The sequence below is a fragment of the Agelaius phoeniceus genome, chromosome Z (assembly GCF_051311805.1).
Source record: "Agelaius phoeniceus isolate bAgePho1 chromosome Z, bAgePho1.hap1, whole genome shotgun sequence".
Taxonomy (NCBI): domain Eukaryota; kingdom Metazoa; phylum Chordata; class Aves; order Passeriformes; family Icteridae; genus Agelaius; species Agelaius phoeniceus.
Window position 1 is genome coordinate 28,069,768 of NC_135303.1, and position 21,403 is coordinate 28,091,170.

Sequence of the window (21,403 nt, forward strand, 5' to 3'; positions counted from 1 at the left end):
TTTCAGCACTGTGGAATACAGTGTCACTGAAGTGACTGAGGAGCAGAAGTCCATAGCCTTTTCCACAGGGCTGACAGAAGGTGTGTGGATTGGAGCAGTAGGATCTGAGGACACAATGGAGGCAGTGGCTTTGGGAACCTGCCCTACGGTTACTGTTGGAACCCAGAAAATTCTAATATTTATGTCCAAACTTCTATTGCATATAAACACATAAGATTTTACTGTCTTCAATGAGGACAATTGCATGTTGCTCCTGTACTCTAAGTGAAGAAGGAAAAGTGTTACTCACAGATTCTAATTTCCAGCAGCAGTAATTCTTGTTTGGAAGCTTGGCCTGCAATCATTTGAAAAACTTGAGGAAGTAAGATGTTTAACTGCTAGACCTTCCTATTTTTTCTGCTGCCTCAGCCTTTTTGTGTGTTTCAAGAATTATCCCCTACCTTCCTCTTGGTCCATCCTCTCACTGTTAAAGTGCAAAGCATTTTTCCTAAAAGAAGGAAGCTTTTCAGTATTTCTAAACTTCCCAATTCAAAAAATTCCCAATTTCAAAACAAAACATTTGTTTTCAGCATCCTCCTGACCATCCTACATGCTTTCTGCATCAGGATAAACGACCTGAATAAACAGGCACATTCAGAGGGAAGAATAAAACTGCTTTGCTTACAAAAGTTTGTAACGTTTTCCTTAGCGGCCATGGTATTTGAAAATTTTCTTTTCTCTGTGGGTCTCACAATTTTTTTTTCAGTAAAAAGAACTTTTACTTATATTCACATAAAAAAGATACAATTAAAGTACTGCTTTTCTACAGCTTATGTCAACACCTCAATACACTCTTGCCTAGAGCATTAGTGAGGGTTCATTGGTTATTCTTCACCCTGTGTATCCCTCACTCCAAAATGGGGAAATGGTGTTCTAATTTAAAATTTAAAAGAGGATTTAAAAGCTTAGAGGATAGGTTTTATATACTTAATATTTTGAATCTACAAATATCAAACATGAGTGTTTGATAAAAAAATAAAACTGTGAAATTTTAAGTGCATTCAAAAAATAGATAACTTGTGGAAAGGGAAAAATAATAGTAGAGCAGATGTGATTTTAAGATCAAATTTTGAGTGAGGAATCTGAGGAACTATATAAAATTTTAATGAACAGGTTAAGGGTATCTTTGTTTTCCTTTTTTTCTACATTTTCTTAGAATTCAGCATTAAAATTTATGGACACAATTTGTCCTAAGCAGTGGCATAAAATCAGTCTTTGTTAAAGTAATCTCAAAGGCAAATTCACAAATCTCTTCTGCTTTTATATTTTAAAGAAACCCCAAAATCTCATATACCTTATTCTTTCTCTTAGAAAAACCAAGTCTTTATAACACACATATATACTGTCACCCAAAAGAATCATACAGTTAAATATTTGAGTCTATCGAAGTTATAATTTTAGAGCACGAACAGAGTAACTTTTTATGTAGAGATTAGGTCCTGGTACTGCTGGAAAGAATGGTAGAATACCCACTATCTCTTTGGGAAACAGTATTCTCTAAATTAAGAAAAAAAAGAGCTTAACTAAACTAAAAGTGACAAAAAAAACCCCAAAGCAACCTTTTTTTTTTCTTTTTTTTTTTCTTTTTTCCCCCCCTGAACTTCTAAAATAATGTGTGAGAGAATTGAAGTCTCACAATCACATAAGAGTTTTTGTTGGAGTGTCATCAGGTATCTCTGGCTGGTGGGACTGTTGGAGCGGAGAGTAGGGGAGAGGAAAGAGGAGAATGTTTTTGGCAACCCGCTCTGAAAACTTACCCACTCATGCCTTCTGATGAGTGCAAGAGCATGACTTTTCCTTGCAGAACTCTCTGGTGAAGAAGGCACAGCAGAAATTTGAACTAGAGTTCCTTATGTTCCATGCAAACTTTTAAAGATATTTTCATACCTCCTTGGTTTGAAAGTCTTGGGGCAGTTCAAGTTTTTCAGTGAAAAACTTTCAAAGAACTTTGGTTTGTTTCAAACAACAGCTGAAACAAGACGAAAACCCAAAAAATGCAATAGAATGAAGTCAGGAGAATCTCAGCATTACCTGCTATTATATTTTTGGTATTTTCAGAGATCTAACTTAAGAAATCAGAAAATTTCAAATTAGGAAATTAATTAAATATGGTCAATTCAGTTGCCAAATGTCTCTAGAGTCTAGTTACACTTGACTTTAGTGGGTAGGGCAGGGCTAATCTTTAATTTTATCCTAGTTCAGCTGCTCAACTTCAAGACTACTAGAAATAAGGCTGGCATTCAGCCTGGAAACCAAACTTTCCAGCTCTCTTAAACTGTGATGACATCCTCTTACAATGAAAGGGAAAAATTTGGCTTGTATTTAAACCTCTCTTTCTCATAGAACATCCTAAAAAGATGTATGTCCATTGAAGCAGTATTTCAAGAATATTTACAGCACCCTGCTGGTGTTCACAGGATTCAGTATAATAGGATTGCTTTTCCATCTCCTTTACTTTATGGAAAGCCTTGGTTGATCCTTTAGTACAGCATGGTTTGCTGCTTTTCATCTCCCAGGCAACAATAACCTCTCATCATGATTACAGAGCTTCCTGCAGACAGATGGGCCTAATCCCAGTGCTCCAACAATTTAGTAATCTATTCCAATCAGGACTTGATGGATTTGATAGGCCATCTGTAGCCAAGTGAGACAGATTCAAGACAGGTCAAAAACTGGGAGGCTTTTAGAAAAGCTTTCTGCTGTTTCACACAGACAATCACGCTAACAAGAATAAAAGAGAAAAATGGGGAAAAAAACCACCAAGGAAACTCATTCCCTGCCTTCAGTACTTTAGAATATAATTCTATTGTAATTACCACTACTGAATATGACTTGGAAGACTGAATTAAACCCTTAATATGAGACTTTATGGATTGAAAGGAACCAAAGAAACTAAAGGCAAATATTATTAAATTAAGGTGAATACAGTTAGTTGAATAATTCTGGAAGGGAGGAAAAAAACCTGAAATATTTTTGAGGAGATGGTTAATTTTAAAGTATAAATTATAATAAGACTCAACAGAACTGCTTTCCATTTAGGTGAAACAGAACATTTTTAATACATAGGATTAAAATTTTATTATATTATTTTATTGAGGTAGAGATAGAAAAACCATGTTTTTTGTTGACAGGAGATGACTCTTGGATTATCCTTATTTTGATTTCAAGGAAAATAATCCGCAATAGCTTGCTGCACAACCATCAGTATTGGCAACAGCATGCATACGCTTTCAAGAACATTTAGTTTCTAGAGTCTGCCTCTTAACTCTGGTCTTAACTTTGTAAAAAATTATGCTTTAATGCATTATCTTGTCCATGCAGTTTTGTTGTCTTTGTTGGGAGTTTGAGGTTGACAAGGTGTGTTGGCAAGACCACCCTAACTTCATTACAATCACCATCAGCCAAGAGTGCAAGAGTGATTGTAGTAAACTTTATGCACAGTGAATATTGAATTAAAGAGGTTTTCAAAAGCATAGACCATAATTATTCCTTTGGTGTTTATCAGAAAGAGCAAAAGCAAGAAACAACAGTAAAGATTTTCTTTCTTTCTTTTTTCTTTTTTTTCTTTTTTTTTTTTTTTAATTTACTCTAACAGATATCTGGAACAAAAAGAAAGCTGATATCTTTTTTTATTTTTTCTCCTTCTGTAGGACATATAAGTTCATTCAGTATTTAAGCACCACAGTTCTCTTTACACATTTTAGTGCTTTTTATAGTTCACATTTCTTAATCTGATTTAAAAAAAATGTTAGAAATACTTTAAATAGTTACAGTTAAATCAGTCAATATAACATTATATCTGTTTTTTAAGCAAGGGGAAAGTTATGTGACAGAATATGATGCTGTGATGCCAATCTGCCAATAAGCTGTTGCAGTTAAGCTCTTAGGATATTCTTTATCTTTCAACAGCTCTCTTCAGCTACAGGAATGAAATGAAATTTCCCTAATCTTTCTAGCTCCTCTTGCCATAGGGCTAAACTGGTAGGTTTTTTCCCTCGGATTTCAAGCAGGCTGATGTAGAATTTTGTAACATTTAAGAATGGGCATAGAAACCTGGAATTTCCTATTTGCTCTTGTGCTGTAAATCATTGATTCATAGAGCAACTTGGACTGGAAGGGACCTTAAGGATCACCTGGTTCCCACTGCCTTGCTATGGGCACCTCTCACTGGACCAGGATGCTCACAGCCCCATCCAACCTGGACACTTCCAGGCATGGGGCATCCACAGCTTCTCTGCACAACCTGTTCCAGAGCCTTAACATTCTCACAGTAAAAAAAATCTTCAGTAAAAAAAATTTCTTCCTTGTATATCACCTACAGCTTTCAGCTTTCCCTGTCATCCTGGCACTACATGCCCCTGTAAAAAGACTCTCTCCAGTCTTCATGTAAGCACCCTTATGGTACTGGGAGGTGCTAAATGATCTGCCAGGAAACTTTTCTCCAGGTTTAAGTAGCCCAAATTCTCTCAGCCTGTCTTAGGAGGAGACATGCTATTTCCCTGTAAAAATCAAGGATGTCATTAGTAGGGGTTTTTTTTTTGTGTTTTCTGTTTGTTTGTTTGTTTGTTGTTTTGGGTTGGTTTTTTTGTAATGGACAAGGGAATGAACCATTGCTTCTACTAAACTTTCAGGAAGTTAAACATCTGGGAAGCTTTTAGTGGATACAAGTACTTATAGCCAACAAAGATAGCAATTTTGAAATTTGATTTGTATTAGCATGGTACTTCTGAGCTTTTCCTCATCAGTTTCTTGTGACATAACTGCATCAAACCACAATATAATGTCTTCCTTGGGTGACTGCTTAGCCTGAATTTTTTGAGTGCATTTTTTGGCTTATCATAGATTTTGCAGCCTAATCTCTGCTGTGTGTGGCTGAATTCTCCATTGGGAATTAATACCTTGTTAAAACAGGGTGTGAAAAAAGCCAAAGGAAAAGACAGCCTTTAATAAATATAAAAGATGCCTCTCCAACTCTAATTTTAAATTCAAGGATGCCTCCACATGAATAGATTCAAAGACAGAGAAACACACAATAACAGGTCTGGTTATATGGTTTGTTAAACACAAAATAGAGCTTTACAGTGTAGCCTCTGTTTCTGTCATGACTGAAAAGGTAATAACATGTTCAGAAAAGAATACTGTTTAATGAAGATGCATCTGATGCAGGGAAAGAAAGGAAAGAAATTCTTCTATCTAGGATGCCATAACAGACTCTATGAAAACATCCATACTCTTTTTATGTAGAATGCAGAGGAAAAAATAGTCAAGGCCTAATTAATTTTTTAAGCCTACTGCAAGTGGAAATTTCTCCTTTGTTAGAGTCTGAAAATTATGTTCACTGACTTTCACTTCACAAGAATCTTCTCCCTGGTAAAATATTCTGTGGGAAATCTTGTTTGTGTTTCTTAGTTCAGGGTGAGATTTGAGATAACTTAAATTCAAATTGTATCCAGCTTACTGGGGAACAGGAGAAGTTTTCTTGGAATGAGAGAGGAAGGGAAAAAAGCAGAATATAGGTAAAAATCACAGATACATGCAACAGACCAATCATTTCCTATTATAGTGGCAATGAAGGCAACTCTATTGTATGCACCAGGGACTCATGTCCAAATTTCCTTGTATTTTGGTAGAATCTAGGATAGCAAAATACTAACATATATTTTAAATGTGTATTGCTTATATAAATGTAAAATATATAAAATAAACATCATTATCTACAAATCAATTTGTGCTCAGTACAGTCCTTATGACTTTTAAAACTATTTTAGAATATTTGGATAGCAGAGACATTGGAGTCTGGAAAGTGTCCAGAGCAAGAAAGTTCTTTTATAAGAGGAGTGTGATAAGAAAGGACAACTGAAAGCAACGGTGTATCAGAAACTTCAAAGGTTTATGCCTTAGCAAAGGCATTTCCTACTATGTATTCTTACTTGCCAACACTTCCTTCTGAACCCCCAGGCAGAGTAACTGATCTAAGCTTAAATACGTTGGTGAGTCAGGCAAATACTTTGAAGAGTACTTTGAAATCAAAAGAATAAAGGTGGTTTAAATGAGAGGATTCATTCTGTCTTGCTGCCTGTTGTAAAGGACCAGTATAAGAGGGGGAATGTTTGAGTTGTTAAATGTAAGTGGAGTGCAAGGGAAAGAAGTGTGTTTACTGCATTGTCAGCTGTGTGTTAAGTTTTCCATAGCCAATAATGAAACATTTTTACTTCCTGGGTGCAGCTATTGCCGGTGGTTTGAAAACATGTATAGGAATATGAGCATATTTTGAATTTCTATTTATTGGACAATTATTTTAAACTCTACATTAAATATCTTCAGTTTGACTTCGGATAACTTTCAAAATATTCACATGAAATGTTTTTAAACTTTGTAAAAAATGGAAAACACCCAGAAATATATTTTTACAAGTGTGGAACATGCCATTTGAGTAAAAACTATATATAGCATGTGTCACAGGTATCAAATTGTCTTCAGTCCTCCTATTAACATCTCTTTTGACTGTCCAGTCTAACAAAAAACCCAATTGTTTCTTTTCCTTTTGATGCTGTGGTGAATTGTCAACTTGTGTGCAATGCTTGGGGAAAAGGAATGAAATGAAGGTGAGTAAAGGTCATCATACACACTTGATGTATGAGGGTGAGAGAAAACTAGGAGAAGCTGGGTTAAGAAAAGTATTTTCCTTCTTCTTGTGAGATATTGTTGGGCTATAAGTGGTGGCTTGTGGACTTGGAGGCTGAGAGAAAGTTCTAGGAAGCTCATTGTTTGTATGAATCAGGTTTAGCACCCTTTCAGCCTGAAAAGCAATGCTCTGGTCTGACATGGCCCTCAACAAGGATGTGTATGATGTGCAAAGCTATAGAGGTGCTCTTAAAGCCAAAATGCAGCAGACATTGGGGTGAGGGCAGGGGAAAGGAAATATAGCATCATTTGAAGAATGATGCTATATTCCCTCTTTTATGAATTTTCCTTTCCCAAAATAAAGCTGAAAATTTCTCTTTCCTTAACTCCACTTTGCATGCAGCTGCTAGATCCTAATATCTTCTCCCATGAACTCCTCTCATAGTAAAAATCCTTCTAAATGCAGTCACAAGATATTAGAGTAAAAATGATGCTTATCTACTAGGAGACATTTCTTATTTATTTAGAAAGTTTAATTGCAAAAAGGTTTTCTGAGAAATAAGCAGTCTGCTCTTTAAAGAAAAACTTTATTAAAGAAACTGTCAGTGATTTGAAATTAGGTATGCAACCAAGGTTTCCAAAGACAACATGAACGATTTATGTACTGTCATATTGGAAGGCTTGCCTAAAAAATTTTTATGAAAAGTCTGAACAGTTACCTTTAATTGAATAAAAGTAGACTATTCATCTTGAAATTAAATGTTTTTTAAGATAGTTGTGGTATTAAGGGCAGCCAAAAGCAGGCAATACCAACCTTTTCTTCTATGGTGATGAAACTGACCACCTTTTAGTGAGGATGAGAGAAGCTACCGCATTTATGAAGGAAAAAGTGGTTTCAGTGTACAAAGGCCTTAGAGGTACTGTATTACTTCTTTAAGTCACAGTCTATGACAGAATGAGACACTGAAAAAGATGTCAATCTATAAAATAAATTAAATGTAATTAAATTGGGTAATGGGGCATATATAATGTGCACTTTTAAAAATATTGATGATTCATACTTAAAACTGTCCTTCTTCAAAGTACTTTAGTCATGGGATCACAAATGAATGAATCTTCATTCCATTTCTAACTGGCATTCATTTTAGCCCTCCCCACGGGAAAAGCAGACATGAATAGTGGATAATCTCTGAAAATTTCAAGACATTTCTCTCATTAGAATAATATATTTTGATTTTTAGATTGGACTGCATTTTTGTAAGGCATTTTGGGTTACTTAATACATGGCTGAATAGGGCAATTGTGAGAACTATAATCCCACCTCTACATGAACAGAGAATCATCGTAACCTTGTGATAGTGACAAGAAATTGTGATGCTAGAGTTTAAAATGATGTGTAACTCCAAAATAATATAGGGAATAACCTGAATTGTTTCACAAGTTTTTCTAAAAATAATCTAGTTGAAACAATTTCATTTTTATCCAAATTGTGTCTCTTTTTAGAATAAAGTTCCAATTTTCTCTACAAAGTTTAATGGAGCATTTAGGCATGCAGTAATGTCAGAATGATTTCTTAGGTACAAGTGATCAATGAGACAACCTTGGCAAGCAGGTAGGAATCACTAGTTGTAGGCATTAAACTTAAAATAAAATTTTGAAATGCACCTACATGGATGTATAAAATATATTCTGAAAATAATAATTATAGTTTTGACACATCACTGACATATGGGAGACCTTTCAGTGTGTCTGGAATCAGATTGAGATATGCCTCTAAAGTTGACAGTAGGCAGCAAGAATGTCTTTGTGGAAACAGTTTTCTAAGCAATTATTTAGGCTGAGGATCCTCCCCTAAAGAGCGTTCAGTTTGCTTTATGTGACATTCATTACAGACAATTTTTCCGTAATGAAGAATAAACTACTGTAACAGTCAAATTCTGCCTTTTTGCAAAAATACGTACAAAACATGTGTCTTTGGCTCAGCCTACACTGTGTAAGGTTGTTTAAACCTAATTTTATGCTGTCCTTGTGCTTTATTGCTGTGGGCTTCAGTTACTTAGTTTCTGTATGTACAAGAATATAACTAAAAATATGACTAAAAATATAAAATGGGCCTTAATTATATTGCACGATTTCCAATTTTCCTGCTTGATTCTTATGTAGTTTTTATTGTTTTTTCTTTAATGGGCTGTTCATGTCCTTGTCTGCATAGAGGAAGAATTTTGGTTTTGTCATAGTGGAGTAGATGAACAGAATAACATAAATATACCTGTGAATAATTCCCATCTAATTACCTTCATTTGAAGAAAACCAAAAAGCCGTGAAGCCTATTTTATACAATGGGGTAGTGGCTGGAAAACGGGAGGTTCTTTGAAAGCTGTTAGATGTAAGCACAAATTTGTATAAATATATTACTGGACAAAAGATAGAGTGGGCTTTGTGAACAGAGATTCAGTTTTCACTCAGGCATTATTTACATTAAGGTCCCATATTTTCTTAAACTCTGTGTGCCTGGGTAGTCTGTGACCACTGAATGATTCAACTTTTCTGTAGCTACTGCATGCAGGTCATCTCCAGTATGAACTATGGATCCCAGCTGATACTCAAGATGTGAGATGACACCAAAATGCTGCATGGATACTCTGGCACAACTGAGGCTTAGGGCATGGCATCTTCAAAAGAGCTCTGATGAGTAATGCTGCATGCTAAGACATTCACCAAATTCTAGCCTTTACAATATCAGAAATTAAGTGATGATTCCTGTTTGAGTAACTTTATTAAAATTCTAAGTAGGATTTCACAGAATCACAGAGTCACAGAATGGTTATTTTTGAAGGAAGCACAGTGTGTCATCTGGCCCAAGCTCCCTGCTCCCTGCTCAAGCAGGGTCATCCTAGAGCACATTGCACAGGACTGTGTCCAGATGGTTCTAAGTATATATATTTTTGTTTGTTTGACAGCATACTTGGAAAGTTTTCTGAAAAATCTTGACCTAGTCTTATTTTTCAATTTAAGTTTTGCTCATTAAAGAAACCTATTTTAATTATTTTAATAATAATTTTGAATAATTTAAGTGATAGACTCCTATTCAAGCCCCTCCTACTTCCAGTGTAAAACAAGGAAGGAACTCTATCAAATGTGATCTCTCTCGTGTTGGGAGGAGGGGAGAGAGATTTACAGATGAGCAATTCCCTGCACTTGTTTTGTATCTTAACTTTTCATAAGATTTGCTTTACTGACAAACATTAGCAGTGAGCAAGCACTCTAATCACATATAACATCTGTTGTACATTTAGTTGCTTATGGAATTTAGCAGCACTAGAGGAGCAGAGGATGTTAGATTTTTTTCCTTATACACTCATTATTGACATTTGGCTTGAGCTGCATTATAAAATCAGTGTTGAGTATGGGTCTGTTGGTCTTAGCTCAGTCTCTCATGAATTGCAAGCATGACTTGAATAATAAGTGGGGAGTAAAGTGTAAGCTGTGTGTTTAGAAATGAATTGCATAACAGCCATCCAAAACGGCAACATTTCCATGCAGGCAGCACAGGCAGAGCAAAGTACATTGTAGGCTACTACACTTATTGTTATTGCTAAATGGCTGTAATTAATTCAGAAGAATGTTGACCCTACCAGATGATTCAGTATAACATAGCAGTGGCTATTACACATGAATCAACTTGTGTATTCAATTCATTACTGTATAATTGTCTTTTTTGCTTATTAGAAAGTTAGAAGATGTGGCATTATTTATGACAATGTTTCAACAAAGGCACTACTGAAAAATGTTTTCTGTGTAAAAAAATGTTATTGACCTTAAAAAATGTAATTTTTCTATGTAAAATATAAATTATATCTGAGATGCTACGCATCTCAGCTATGCAAAAAAAAAAAAAAAGTGTCAGCATTTAATTACAAGTCTCCATTCTGGCTATCTCGGCATCTGATTTCTAGGTTACACCCATATCAGCAATAACTGAATCATTGAAGGTTCTCTGAGGTTTGCAGCATTAAGAGAAAAGACAAATAAACTAGTTTTCAGATGCAAACATTTAATTTCTGACATGATATAATAAATTTCAACAAATGCTTTGATACATACTTAGGCCATATTGGTATATGTAGCAAACCACATTTTGCTTTCTAGCTCAGTGTCTCGTTACATGTGCCTTGTTTAATTAAGTATGGCTAATGATTATCGGTCCTAGCTTATGCCTTGAATTTAAATTGGGCAACAAGACCAGTCATTTTATAATGATTCAATTTATGTTATTTTAAGTTCAAAACAATATTTTATTCAGGTGTAAAAAATGCTTGAAGAAGTACTATGTTTTATATCTACCACTGTCCTGTAAAAAAAAAAAAAAAGAGAAGCTGAAAAAGTAAGCATATGTATTAAAAGTGACAAAGATAGATGAGATTAGCTTAGCTTTTTGCTTGACAGGATTTTCCCACGACATATGTTCAGTGCTACCAGGGTTATTACAGAGAGCACTGACTAATCAGGGAGACAGATTCACAAACAGTGACTGCAACACATGGTGGCCTCTCAGTGTTAAAAAAGACCACTGCAGTCATTTGTAAACATGGTCAGATAATGTGCGTATTTATAATTTTGATTGCTTCAGCCACAGTCATCAAACCCAGAGGTCTTGTGCTTAACACTTCAATGGTTTGAAAAGAAAAAGATCTTCTAAGTTAGCAGTGTCTGCTGCTGAACCAAAGTAGTGAGGGAACATTCTGATAGCTTTTAATGGGCCTTATCTTGATTAAGTGTATTAAAAGCACTACTTTTAAGAGTAATCAGTAACTGTGTTATTAATGACACGCTGACATTAATTATGGCTGGCTATTTTAAGCCATGTTAACACCAAACCTCTTATTTATCAAATGCTGCTTCTACATGAAGAAGCTGAGTAAATCAGATTTGTGGCAAGAGGCAGCTGAAGTTCTGCATGACTGATGTAGCTTGTCGTGAGTGCTCGGCTGACCTAATTTTACAGCTGCTCAGGGAAGACATTTGTAAATGGGCTTGTGATTGAATCTACAGCAGTCACATGCAGTGAATACAATATCTTTTATTACAAGACATTTCTGCGGTGTGTGCACAAGCTTTTAGAAGCAGTCAAAAGACTATTTAGTAGAGAAGTCTGAATCTTATACTTGTAAGGGTAGAGGGCAATACTTTAAGTTACAGACATCAGTATTTTTTTAGGAATCTTGTAGATAAATATTGTTAGATTTCTGGAAAGTCAAGCTAGTGGTTTCCAACCCTATCAGATTTGAAGGACAAAATTGTGAAGTTATTTTGCATTTTTGATATAAATGGATTCCACGAAAAATATCTGTCCCTTTTTTTTGTCTGCCTTATTTTCCATGAACTTTCTTTAAAAGAGTTTGTTTACTTCCCAAACACATGTTACCATAGGATTTATTTTTCTAGTTTCAAATTCCCCAATGTGTGAGGTACAGACACAAAACTAAAAACTTTTCTGGTATGGGGTTTAAAATCTTAAGTGGAAGGATCCCAGCCATCTCCTGTCCAGAGAAATGAATCTGCCTTAACTGGATTCAGAATCAATTTTCTAATGACGTCAATGGAGATATACACTCTGTTTTGTCCAGCCCAAATGATCTTTCTTCCATGGAGTTTTTCTTGATATTCATCTTAAAATTCATCCCAAATTTAAACTGCTAATTGTTTTTTATCAAAGATTCACTTAGACAATGTCCTTAATACCATGATTTAATGTTTTCAGCCTTGAATTGATCAGACAGTTGAACTACAAGATTACTGTAGGTCTGTTCCAATGAAAAGTATTATATTTTTTTAAACTTTTTCATATTATTTTTGTTATATTTTAGTTTTATGTTCTAATATTTTCAGTTAGCTAACAAGTAGGGATTCTGTCATTGTATATATCCCCTAGACTGCCACGTAGAGAAGCTTTGCTTTCTCTGTGATGAAATGTACAAGTGCATATTTTAAAACATTACAGATACTTTTAGTGTCTAATGATCAAAAATCTTTCATAAATCAGAATCTAGAAGACTATATTAATTATTTTCACGGTCCTTAGAAGTCACAAAAATATTTCTGAAGTAAAATTAGTTCAAACCAATACTTCAAAAAATTTTTATTATTAACATAGTCTAAGGAAAATATTTATTATAGCAAATCCCTACTTCTAATGTCCCCACCCTCCCTTTGTGCCCTGCTGAGGAAAACCCAGCTCCAGCTCCCCAACCAAGCATTATGTGCACTGGGGCTGCTTTTACGTGTCCCTGGAGCTGCCCCTTCTCCAGACTGTACCAGGCCTGGCTCTCCTGCCTCTCCTCACAGGACAAGTGCCTTACCCCCAGCCACCTCAGTGGCTTTCTGCTAAGATAACTCCGGTTTATTGACATTTTTTTTCTGTACAGAAGAGTCAAAAACTGAATACAGTGTCTGTGTGATTATATTGAAGATTTTAGAACAAGTTCCAGAACTTATCAAGTCTTTTCAAGTAATTCAAAAGGCTCCCACCCTCAACGATGGACTTTGAAGGTAAGCACTAAGGTAGGCTGTGTTACTCAGGAGTAAGTTCTTGTCTGTATTCTTGTGTCAAAGTGGAGCCTGGGTCAAAGTGGAGAATTTTTTCACAGCTATGAATTTCAATGCTGGAACCCATGCAAGATGGATTTGTGACAACCAGTAGATCAGTTGGGAACTTGCTCTGAAGGAAAGACTGCATGTACTCTTCTAGACAACTAAAATTGTGAAGAAATCATAATCTGAGCTCATGTGCCTTAAGAAGTGACTTTTCTAAATAATTCAAGTAGGAGGAAAGATTGAGCAGCGAAAGGAAGCTGTCTACCTTTTACAACTCAGATGAATTTTTCAGCTGGACTAGTGAAATATGAAATTAATTGTAAATGTGTGTTCTGACAGTAAAGTTGTTCTTTTAAGTTCATTTTGAATATGAAATAAAAGCATGTACTCGAGATACCAGGTGTGCCTAGTAAATTAATTCAGGTAATGGCATTGGGAACTGAAAATGTTGTATTTATTAGCTAGGATATTTGTATTTCTTAAATACTTAAAAGAATTCTTATAACTTTAAATATTGCAGAAATATTTCTATACATTTTAATTAAATCTTTTCAAGCAAAGAATAAAAACATGGCAAAGTTTCCAACATATCCTGTGTTTTCCCAGCTGTACCTGATCTCCTTACATTTTATTGGTTTACAAGGTTCTGTATGTAAGTATTTAATAAGAAGCTACATTTTATATCATTACTAATCATCATGCTGATTTTTGCCAAACAGGTCTTTTTTGCTCTTTTCAACTTGAGCAATTTGTGTGTCTGCTGTGTATGTATCTGTGCGTGTGCATGCACAGAGAGGACACATAACAGCTGGTGTTATAATTGAGTACATTTTTTATTTTTTTAAATATGCAGTTCTAGCCAGTCAAAGCAGGTTGTACCAAAAATAATTTTGAATGTAGTTTTAAAGTTGGAATTAATTGTGCTGGCTGCACTGGGAAATGAATTATTAAGGTACAAAAAATTGGGGAAAATATTTTTGTCTGAGCACCAAAGGAACCCTTTCCTGGGAACACAGAGAGAGTTTTCACTTTCTTTTAGTTACAGATAAAATTCCATTTAGGACTAAGATATGAATTTCTCCCTAATTATGATATTTGAACCTGTTACATAGACGTCCCTGCACTCTAATACAGTTATTTTATATCAGAATAAGACTTTCATTCACTGACTTCAATCAGGGTCACACTTTCAACTTGCTTTCTCTTCTATATGTTTGTTTTCTTTGTCTCTGTTTCAAGTTTTAGTACTCTGGTGTGCTTCATTATATTGCTTATTTCTGTTACTTATATATATATAAAAGCAGCATAATGGTAAAAATGGCAAAGATTTTAGAAAACATTTTCTATTCTGTGGACGAATGGGTGTACCCATGTGAGACTTAATTCATGATCAAAATCTGGAAAGAGAAGAATTGTAACTTAAGCATGTCCACTGTATGTTTAGCCATACTGTGTTTTTAAAAAAATGACTGGAGTTCAGAATGAAGTTCTGGATATATGCAAGGGTATAAAATTAGTTTTCTTCTGCAAAAAGAGACACTTCCTTTTGAAGGTTCAGAAGAGTCCCCTAAAGTCTTCACTTTAGTATGATTTCAGCAGTATTTTAATAGAATTTATATACTATATAAATATGAGAGCAATTGCATAATTACATAATTTTCAAGACCATTAATAATAATGTTATTGAAATTTTCTAAGTAAACATTTTCCTGTGTACAAACAGCTGGAAGAAGACTAATAACATAAATCAATTTAGGCTTGCTTGCAGTGTACCTGGAAGGCTCTGTAGGGCTCATTGATATAATTCAGCTTTGGGTCTTTCCTAGTGTCAGCATCTGCACGCTTAGTGGTGTTATTCTGCTGTCAACACTGCAAAGACTGCTTCTAGAAAATATATGGTTTTATTATAAAATGACATAGAACTAGGTAGAATTTGAATTTTCTGTTGTGTCATTCTTGAAAGAAGTAGAAAGTTTTCAAAGCTTCATGTAACATTCCTGACTATAAAGATTCCCATTTTCTTTTCCAGTGCTACTGCACTCAAGTAACATATAAAATATGTGGATTTAGTTCTGGGCTCGTTCTGGCACTTGGCTCTTTCCCACTGCTCTTAGAAGCAGTGAGCTTTTGTGGCTTCACTGGGAGTTGGTTACATACGGAATATGGAATTGCCCTGTCCCATCACTAGAAATATTAATACACAAATAGGGATGTAAATCCCAGAGTTACATTAATTTGAAGCACCAATTGAAACTATTAGGTGAGGAATCTTGCCAAATCCTGTTTATGTTTAATTATACCATATTAAAATGAGTGGAAACTAGTTCTTTGTTTAGTAAATGTGATAAATGTGTCACTGTGTAAAAAGACCTTTAGTCTTATTTGTGGACTCCTAAGTTATAATAAATAACTTGAAAATAAAAATAAATAACTTGAGATACAATGTGAAATTTCTTAATAGCAGAAATAATGCACACATCTTTTCAACAAGACTAGTTCATACCTACTTACAGCTTCTTAGTGTTCGTTTTTCTTTTTGTATTTTTCTGAACAATGTATTTTTATACGGTCCCCATTTTGCAGATTCATAGGGCTGTTATGGAGGCATAGTAGCAGTGGGGGAGGATGTTACTAATTTTGTGTTAATCTTGAGGGACTTGAAGGAACCCAGTGATTTTGACCAGTATCTTCAAAAGACTTTCTGTTTACTCTCACCTTTTCCTTCATTTCAGAAAACAAGGTAGATTTTTCACTGCTGAGAGGACTGAGCTTTGGCCAACAGTGTTGTGCATGCCAGGCTGGAAAGGACCCCTGTTCAGCTCCTCAATGGAGCGATTGTGACCACCACTTGGTGAGTCCATGCTTTGGGAGGTGTCTCCACAGAAAGCTCCATAGAGCTGTCTCAAACAGGTAATTCTTTTTCAGTCAATATTAAAGATTTTCAGTGCTTATCCCTTGAAAATTTTCTGTATTATCATAATATATTCAATAAATTGATTTTAACCAACTTTTTGTTTAACATATGGAATTTAGTAGAATTTTAGAGAATTTTCTTCCCTTCTTGAGCAAAACTTATTCTATATCTTCTTTCCTAGCTTCTGTCTAGGACTTAAGTGAAGCTAATTTTTCCCAGGCCTTTACTTTCATGTGCTACTTTATGAATTGCAAATAAAAATTCATTAAAATGGAAATGACTTCTGGTTTCATTTTTTATAAATATTTTGTTGTTACATAACAGCAAAATGGAAGTTACATGAGGATTATCCATCAAATTAAATGTAAATGTATATTTAAATTTCAAGATTTTCTTAGTTTTATGTTCAGGTGAACTATTGAAGCAAAAGTGAAAATGCAAGCAACATTTGTAAGTGACATCACTCTGGCAATATTGTGTATTTAGTTAATTATACTGCAGTATTCACAGCACTGACTCTGAAAGTGTAAAAATACCTGTTAGTGTTGACTTCATTTGTGTTACTATTCAAAGAGAGCTTTATCCTAAATGTATATTAAAATAGTGATTTGAAACCCTAAGTTTAATTGATGATTCCTCTGCTATATTATCTCTTGAGAAAGGAATGTCTTGCATCACACTTTATAATTTCTGGACAATTATTCTTGTAAGAATAAAGGTGAATCTGCAGATTCATTGCCTTTTGGCTGTGGCCAGATCGTTATTGAGCAATTACCAATTTTATCAAGGATTTATTTTACCTTTGATAACAATGCAAAGCAAATTCTTATTCCATACACCCTTGATTGCAATTGAGAAGGGATTTATTATATTAATCATAAATCTATTTTTTTACTTGCCCTGCTGTGAGGACACCATGTAGTGTAAAGCATCATGTGTAATATATATCATGTATATGAATTAAAAAAGTCTAGCGCAGTGTTTCATTTTCTATTCAGTAGGTTAAAAATTATGAGCTGATATTTTAGCTACTATTGACTGTGAGTTTTTTAATCTGTCTGGACATATGAATGGTGCATTTGTTTTTCTATTTACAACAGGGAAAGAGGAAACTCCCATGAGAATCTAAAAGGTATATGCTTACCCAAAAAAATGACTGTACCTCACCTTGTGTGTCAGTCTGCAATGAATTGAAGATGCCGTAAGTAATTTCCTCAAAATCAAAGAATTAAGAAGCAATAATGACCAGCAGTCATCACTTTGGGCAGATAAAGAAGATTTTATTCATTGTTCTATACTGGAGCTCTAAATTTTTATCAATCTTTGCTGTTTTTTACCTACACAATTTTCTGTCTCATATATAAGTCCTTCAGGGCGCAAAGCATGTGGCTGTATGCTTTGGTGTAAGATAACAGTAATAATTTCACTTGACATTTATTACAATAAAGTATGTAGCAATGCATTTAGAACAAAACCATGTGTTGATGTTTCACAGCAATGCCAGATAAAACTGATTAAGTAAGATTCTATTCACACTATTAACTGTGATTCTTTTTCACATGGGTTTCAATTTTTTCAATGAAGAATCAGTATTAGATGATTTTATTTAAGTTAGTGGGTACGTTAATTGTCTGAATGAGAAAGATAAACAGAATTTTGCTATTGAGAAGAAATAATTGAACCTCTATTACATTACAAGTTGGATGCACTGCTACACAGCTTCACACAGCTTAAGATCAAGTGGTTCACCTGTTCTAACTTCTTGGCTAAGGTCAGATAATCCATTAGATTTCTTCCAGGACCCAAGGAACATGTGTATTCTTAATGCGTATTTTACAAATAAACTGCTAGTAGTGATTTTAGACCTTCATTTTTTCTGCTTGAGTAGTCAGTCAATCCCATAAGCAGGAGCTACAAGCCAAGACAGATCAAGGTTCAGAAAAAAGGTTTCAGCAAAAATAAAGCACTCTAAAATCAGGATTTTAAAACTGCTTTACAGAATGGTTAGGCATGGCATATGGTTAACAGAAGAAAAAAAAAAATATATGTTTAATATATTTTTAAAATTTAGCAGGAATTAAAAAAAAAAAAATTATTGAAATTCTTCCAAAATTTGGGATGTTAAGGAACACAAATAGTGATCAAAGCACTAGGAGTAAAGAGTTGTCCTAGATGTCAGACAACATCTAGGGTGTAAGGAATGAGTGTTTCATTGTATTTGCAAGAGGGAGCTTGTACATAAGCATAAAGTGGAAGTAATTGAATTTATTCTCTCATTTGTAGGCATTTCTCATTTTTTATCAGTTTTAAGCTTCAAGTTGTTTTTATATCTTGTGGATGTTTTGTCCTGAGGACAGAACTGTCCACAATTTTGTCCTAAGATAGGTATTAATGTGTTAGTGACAGAATCACAAAATCTGCCAAGTTGGAAGGGATTCATATCAAGTCCAACTCCTGGCCCTGCACAGCACCATCTGCAAGAGTCACACCATATGCCTGAGAGCCTTGATCAAGTCTCTCTTGAGCTCTGTCAGGCTGGTGCTGTGCCCACTTCCCTGGGGAGCTGTTTCAGTGCCCAGCCACCCTCTGGGTGAAGAACCTTTCCTAATACCCAACCTAAACCTCCTCTTAGACAGCTTCAGGTCATTCTCTCATATCCTGTCACTGTCACCACAGAGCAGAGATCAGTGCCTGCCTCTCTGCTTCCCCTCACAAGGAAGCTGTAACTGCAGTGAGGTCTCCCCTCAGTGTCCCTTTCTTCAGGCTGAACACAGCAAGTGACCTCAGCCATTCCTCACACGGCTTCACCCCATGGCCTTTTACCGTCCTTGTGGCCTCCTTTGGAAACTCTTTAACAGCTTAATCTTATTGCAGACAAATGAAGTCACCATTTCCTTTAATTCTTGCTTTATTTTCCCTAATTTTTGGTTGGTTTAGGTACTATTCTTTTAAAATTTCTTGAAAAATTAAAAATATATTAAATCTTTTAGAATAGATAAAGCTTTCTACAAAATGTCCTGAAATACCATATTAGTGTCCTTGCTAATACTTTTCATCCTGTCTATAGTGTATGTGTTAGATACCTATGGACATATCCATCCATATATATATATATGTGTGTATATATATATATACACACACTTATATATGCATACATATGTGAAATGTGTGTGTGTGTGTGTGTGTGTGAGTGTCTGTGTCTGTATCTAATGTATGTATTACATGTATGTCCTCTTTTATTCCTGGTAAATTCTCTTTCTCTAGTCCATCATTAGAGATTCACCAACAGTGATGTGAAGTAACAGGTACTATTTTTTTCACTAAACATTCTTCTCCTTCACTCTCCATTATAACTGTGATATTTTTTTGTTGTTGATCAAGTCTTCTTTCCAAAGATCTTTACAGCTTCTGATCACTATCTTCAATTATCTTCCCCCTGCAATATCATGTCTTTGGGCCTTAGTGCCATTTAATATCAGCCAACTTCTAGGAATACTGTATTCCTTTCAAACACTTTAAGCGAGCCACATTCAACCAGACAGTCTGAGAACATTAAGGAGGAGACTGAACCAACTTACACTACTTCATTGTTTCCTGAGATGCTCTGCTTGATTCTTTTGGGGTGGAGAAACAGTTCTGTCAGCTGTATTCTTCCGGCAGGGCTTGTTGGGGGAGCAAAGGATGCTGCCCTTTTATGTATTTTAGCGAAGGATTTTTGGTGAGCATCCAGGCATGTGGCTTGCTCTAGAAGTCCCAGAGCAAGAGGTCAGGTGAGAACCTCTCTTCTCCTTTGCCTGCAGGCAACCAGAGCACTCTCCAGGACAGTGCTGTCATGTAATTGAGTTCTTCAGGCTTTCACTAGTTCATACTTGGAGAGATTTCCTATTCTCTGGAAGGTGTCCTTAAACTTCTCTGCACTTGATTTGGTCCCATGCCCCTGACCAGATTGCATCTAAATTCTAACATTGATTTCTACATTCCTGGCCACAGAAAGCTGACATAGTTTAGTGTTGGTTTTGGCCAGAAGGCTTTTCTCATGTCTCCCCAGGTTCTCTGTACTCATTTAGTTGCTTTCTGAATCTCTTGTATTTTTATGCTTTGATTCTCTGATGGTGGCAAATAGTTAAGCTGAAATGTGTCTTTGTGCTAACTTGTTTAGGTAGTTCCACTTTGCTTATGGAACTTGAAGTTCATTGTGTTTCTTCCTCTCATCAGAAATATAAAATTATCTTTCAAGATTGGAATGGAAAGGCCTGCATATTTGAATCTCATATTAGTTTATGGCTCTGATAAATAACTAATTAATGCAAAATTATTTTGTTGACTTTAAGTTCTTAATTAAATTCCATTATTTTTGATATGCTCATGCAGAAGCATTAGTATGCAAATCATAATATGGAGTATAATGCGTTAATGGATCCATTGACTGCAATGTTTTCATTGTGCAAAATATGCCTTCCTCATTCATGCAAATGGTTAATATGATTATTTTAACCATTTGTATATTTATTAGACAACTTAAGTACAGTCTAGATAATTCTGTTGTAAATTCAAATTAATTTCATTGTATATATATGAAATGCCTAATTGTGATAGTAGTAAAGAATTAGTTTCTGAATTAATTAAGTGCATTCTAGAAGCCCAGGGGCTTTTGAGAGTATGAAGACACAGTCAGAAAGTGGAGATATATAAGATATGGCTTATCCTGTTCTTTTATACACATCAGAACAGGAAACCAAGCCTATATCTGTTTGAGATAAAGTGGTTAAAAATCATTCTGCCAAACGAGGTGGTTGTTGTAAAAACTTTGTATATGAAAATCAAAGTCACATTCCAGCTAACCAGCTTGGAGATAACTGGAAAAGAAATGGCTGAAAAATTTCCTTCTAAGCCTCCAAAAAACACCGTGGGATTGATAACCAAGATGGAAATTTGAATTGAACCTTGCAAAATGCTGAACACCTGGGAGGTGTTGAATGAAGCAAGAGACATTGTCCCACATATAGTAACTGCAGGGCAATATGGTGCAGACAATTTTTTTCTGCAGTACCTCTCAGAACTTCTTGATGCTGCATGACTTACCCAAAGGCTCATACCCAAAGGCTTAGTTGGCTCAGTATTTTCTGCTGTAGGCCTGACTCTAAGGGAGGCTGCCATTCCAGGTAACTCCCCCCAGTTTGCACAGTGCACATGACGTTCTGTGGTGTGAAATAACCATTTGGTCATCTTGGG

The 21,403-nt window shown here is 35.2% G+C and overlaps 1 long non-coding RNA gene across 1 annotated transcript in view; it reads left to right on the forward strand.

The window, feature by feature from the left end:
• The window catches only part of LOC143692064 (uncharacterized), a 95,929-nt gene that overhangs the window by 36,332 nt on the left and 38,194 nt on the right, over nucleotides 1–21,403 (forward strand). The window contains exons 3-5 of the long non-coding RNA XR_013179945.1: nucleotides 13,089–13,212; nucleotides 15,990–16,167; nucleotides 17,272–17,372. This is a non-coding gene — a long non-coding RNA (uncharacterized LOC143692064). The remainder of the gene's footprint in view (nucleotides 1–13,088; nucleotides 13,213–15,989; nucleotides 16,168–17,271; nucleotides 17,373–21,403) is intronic.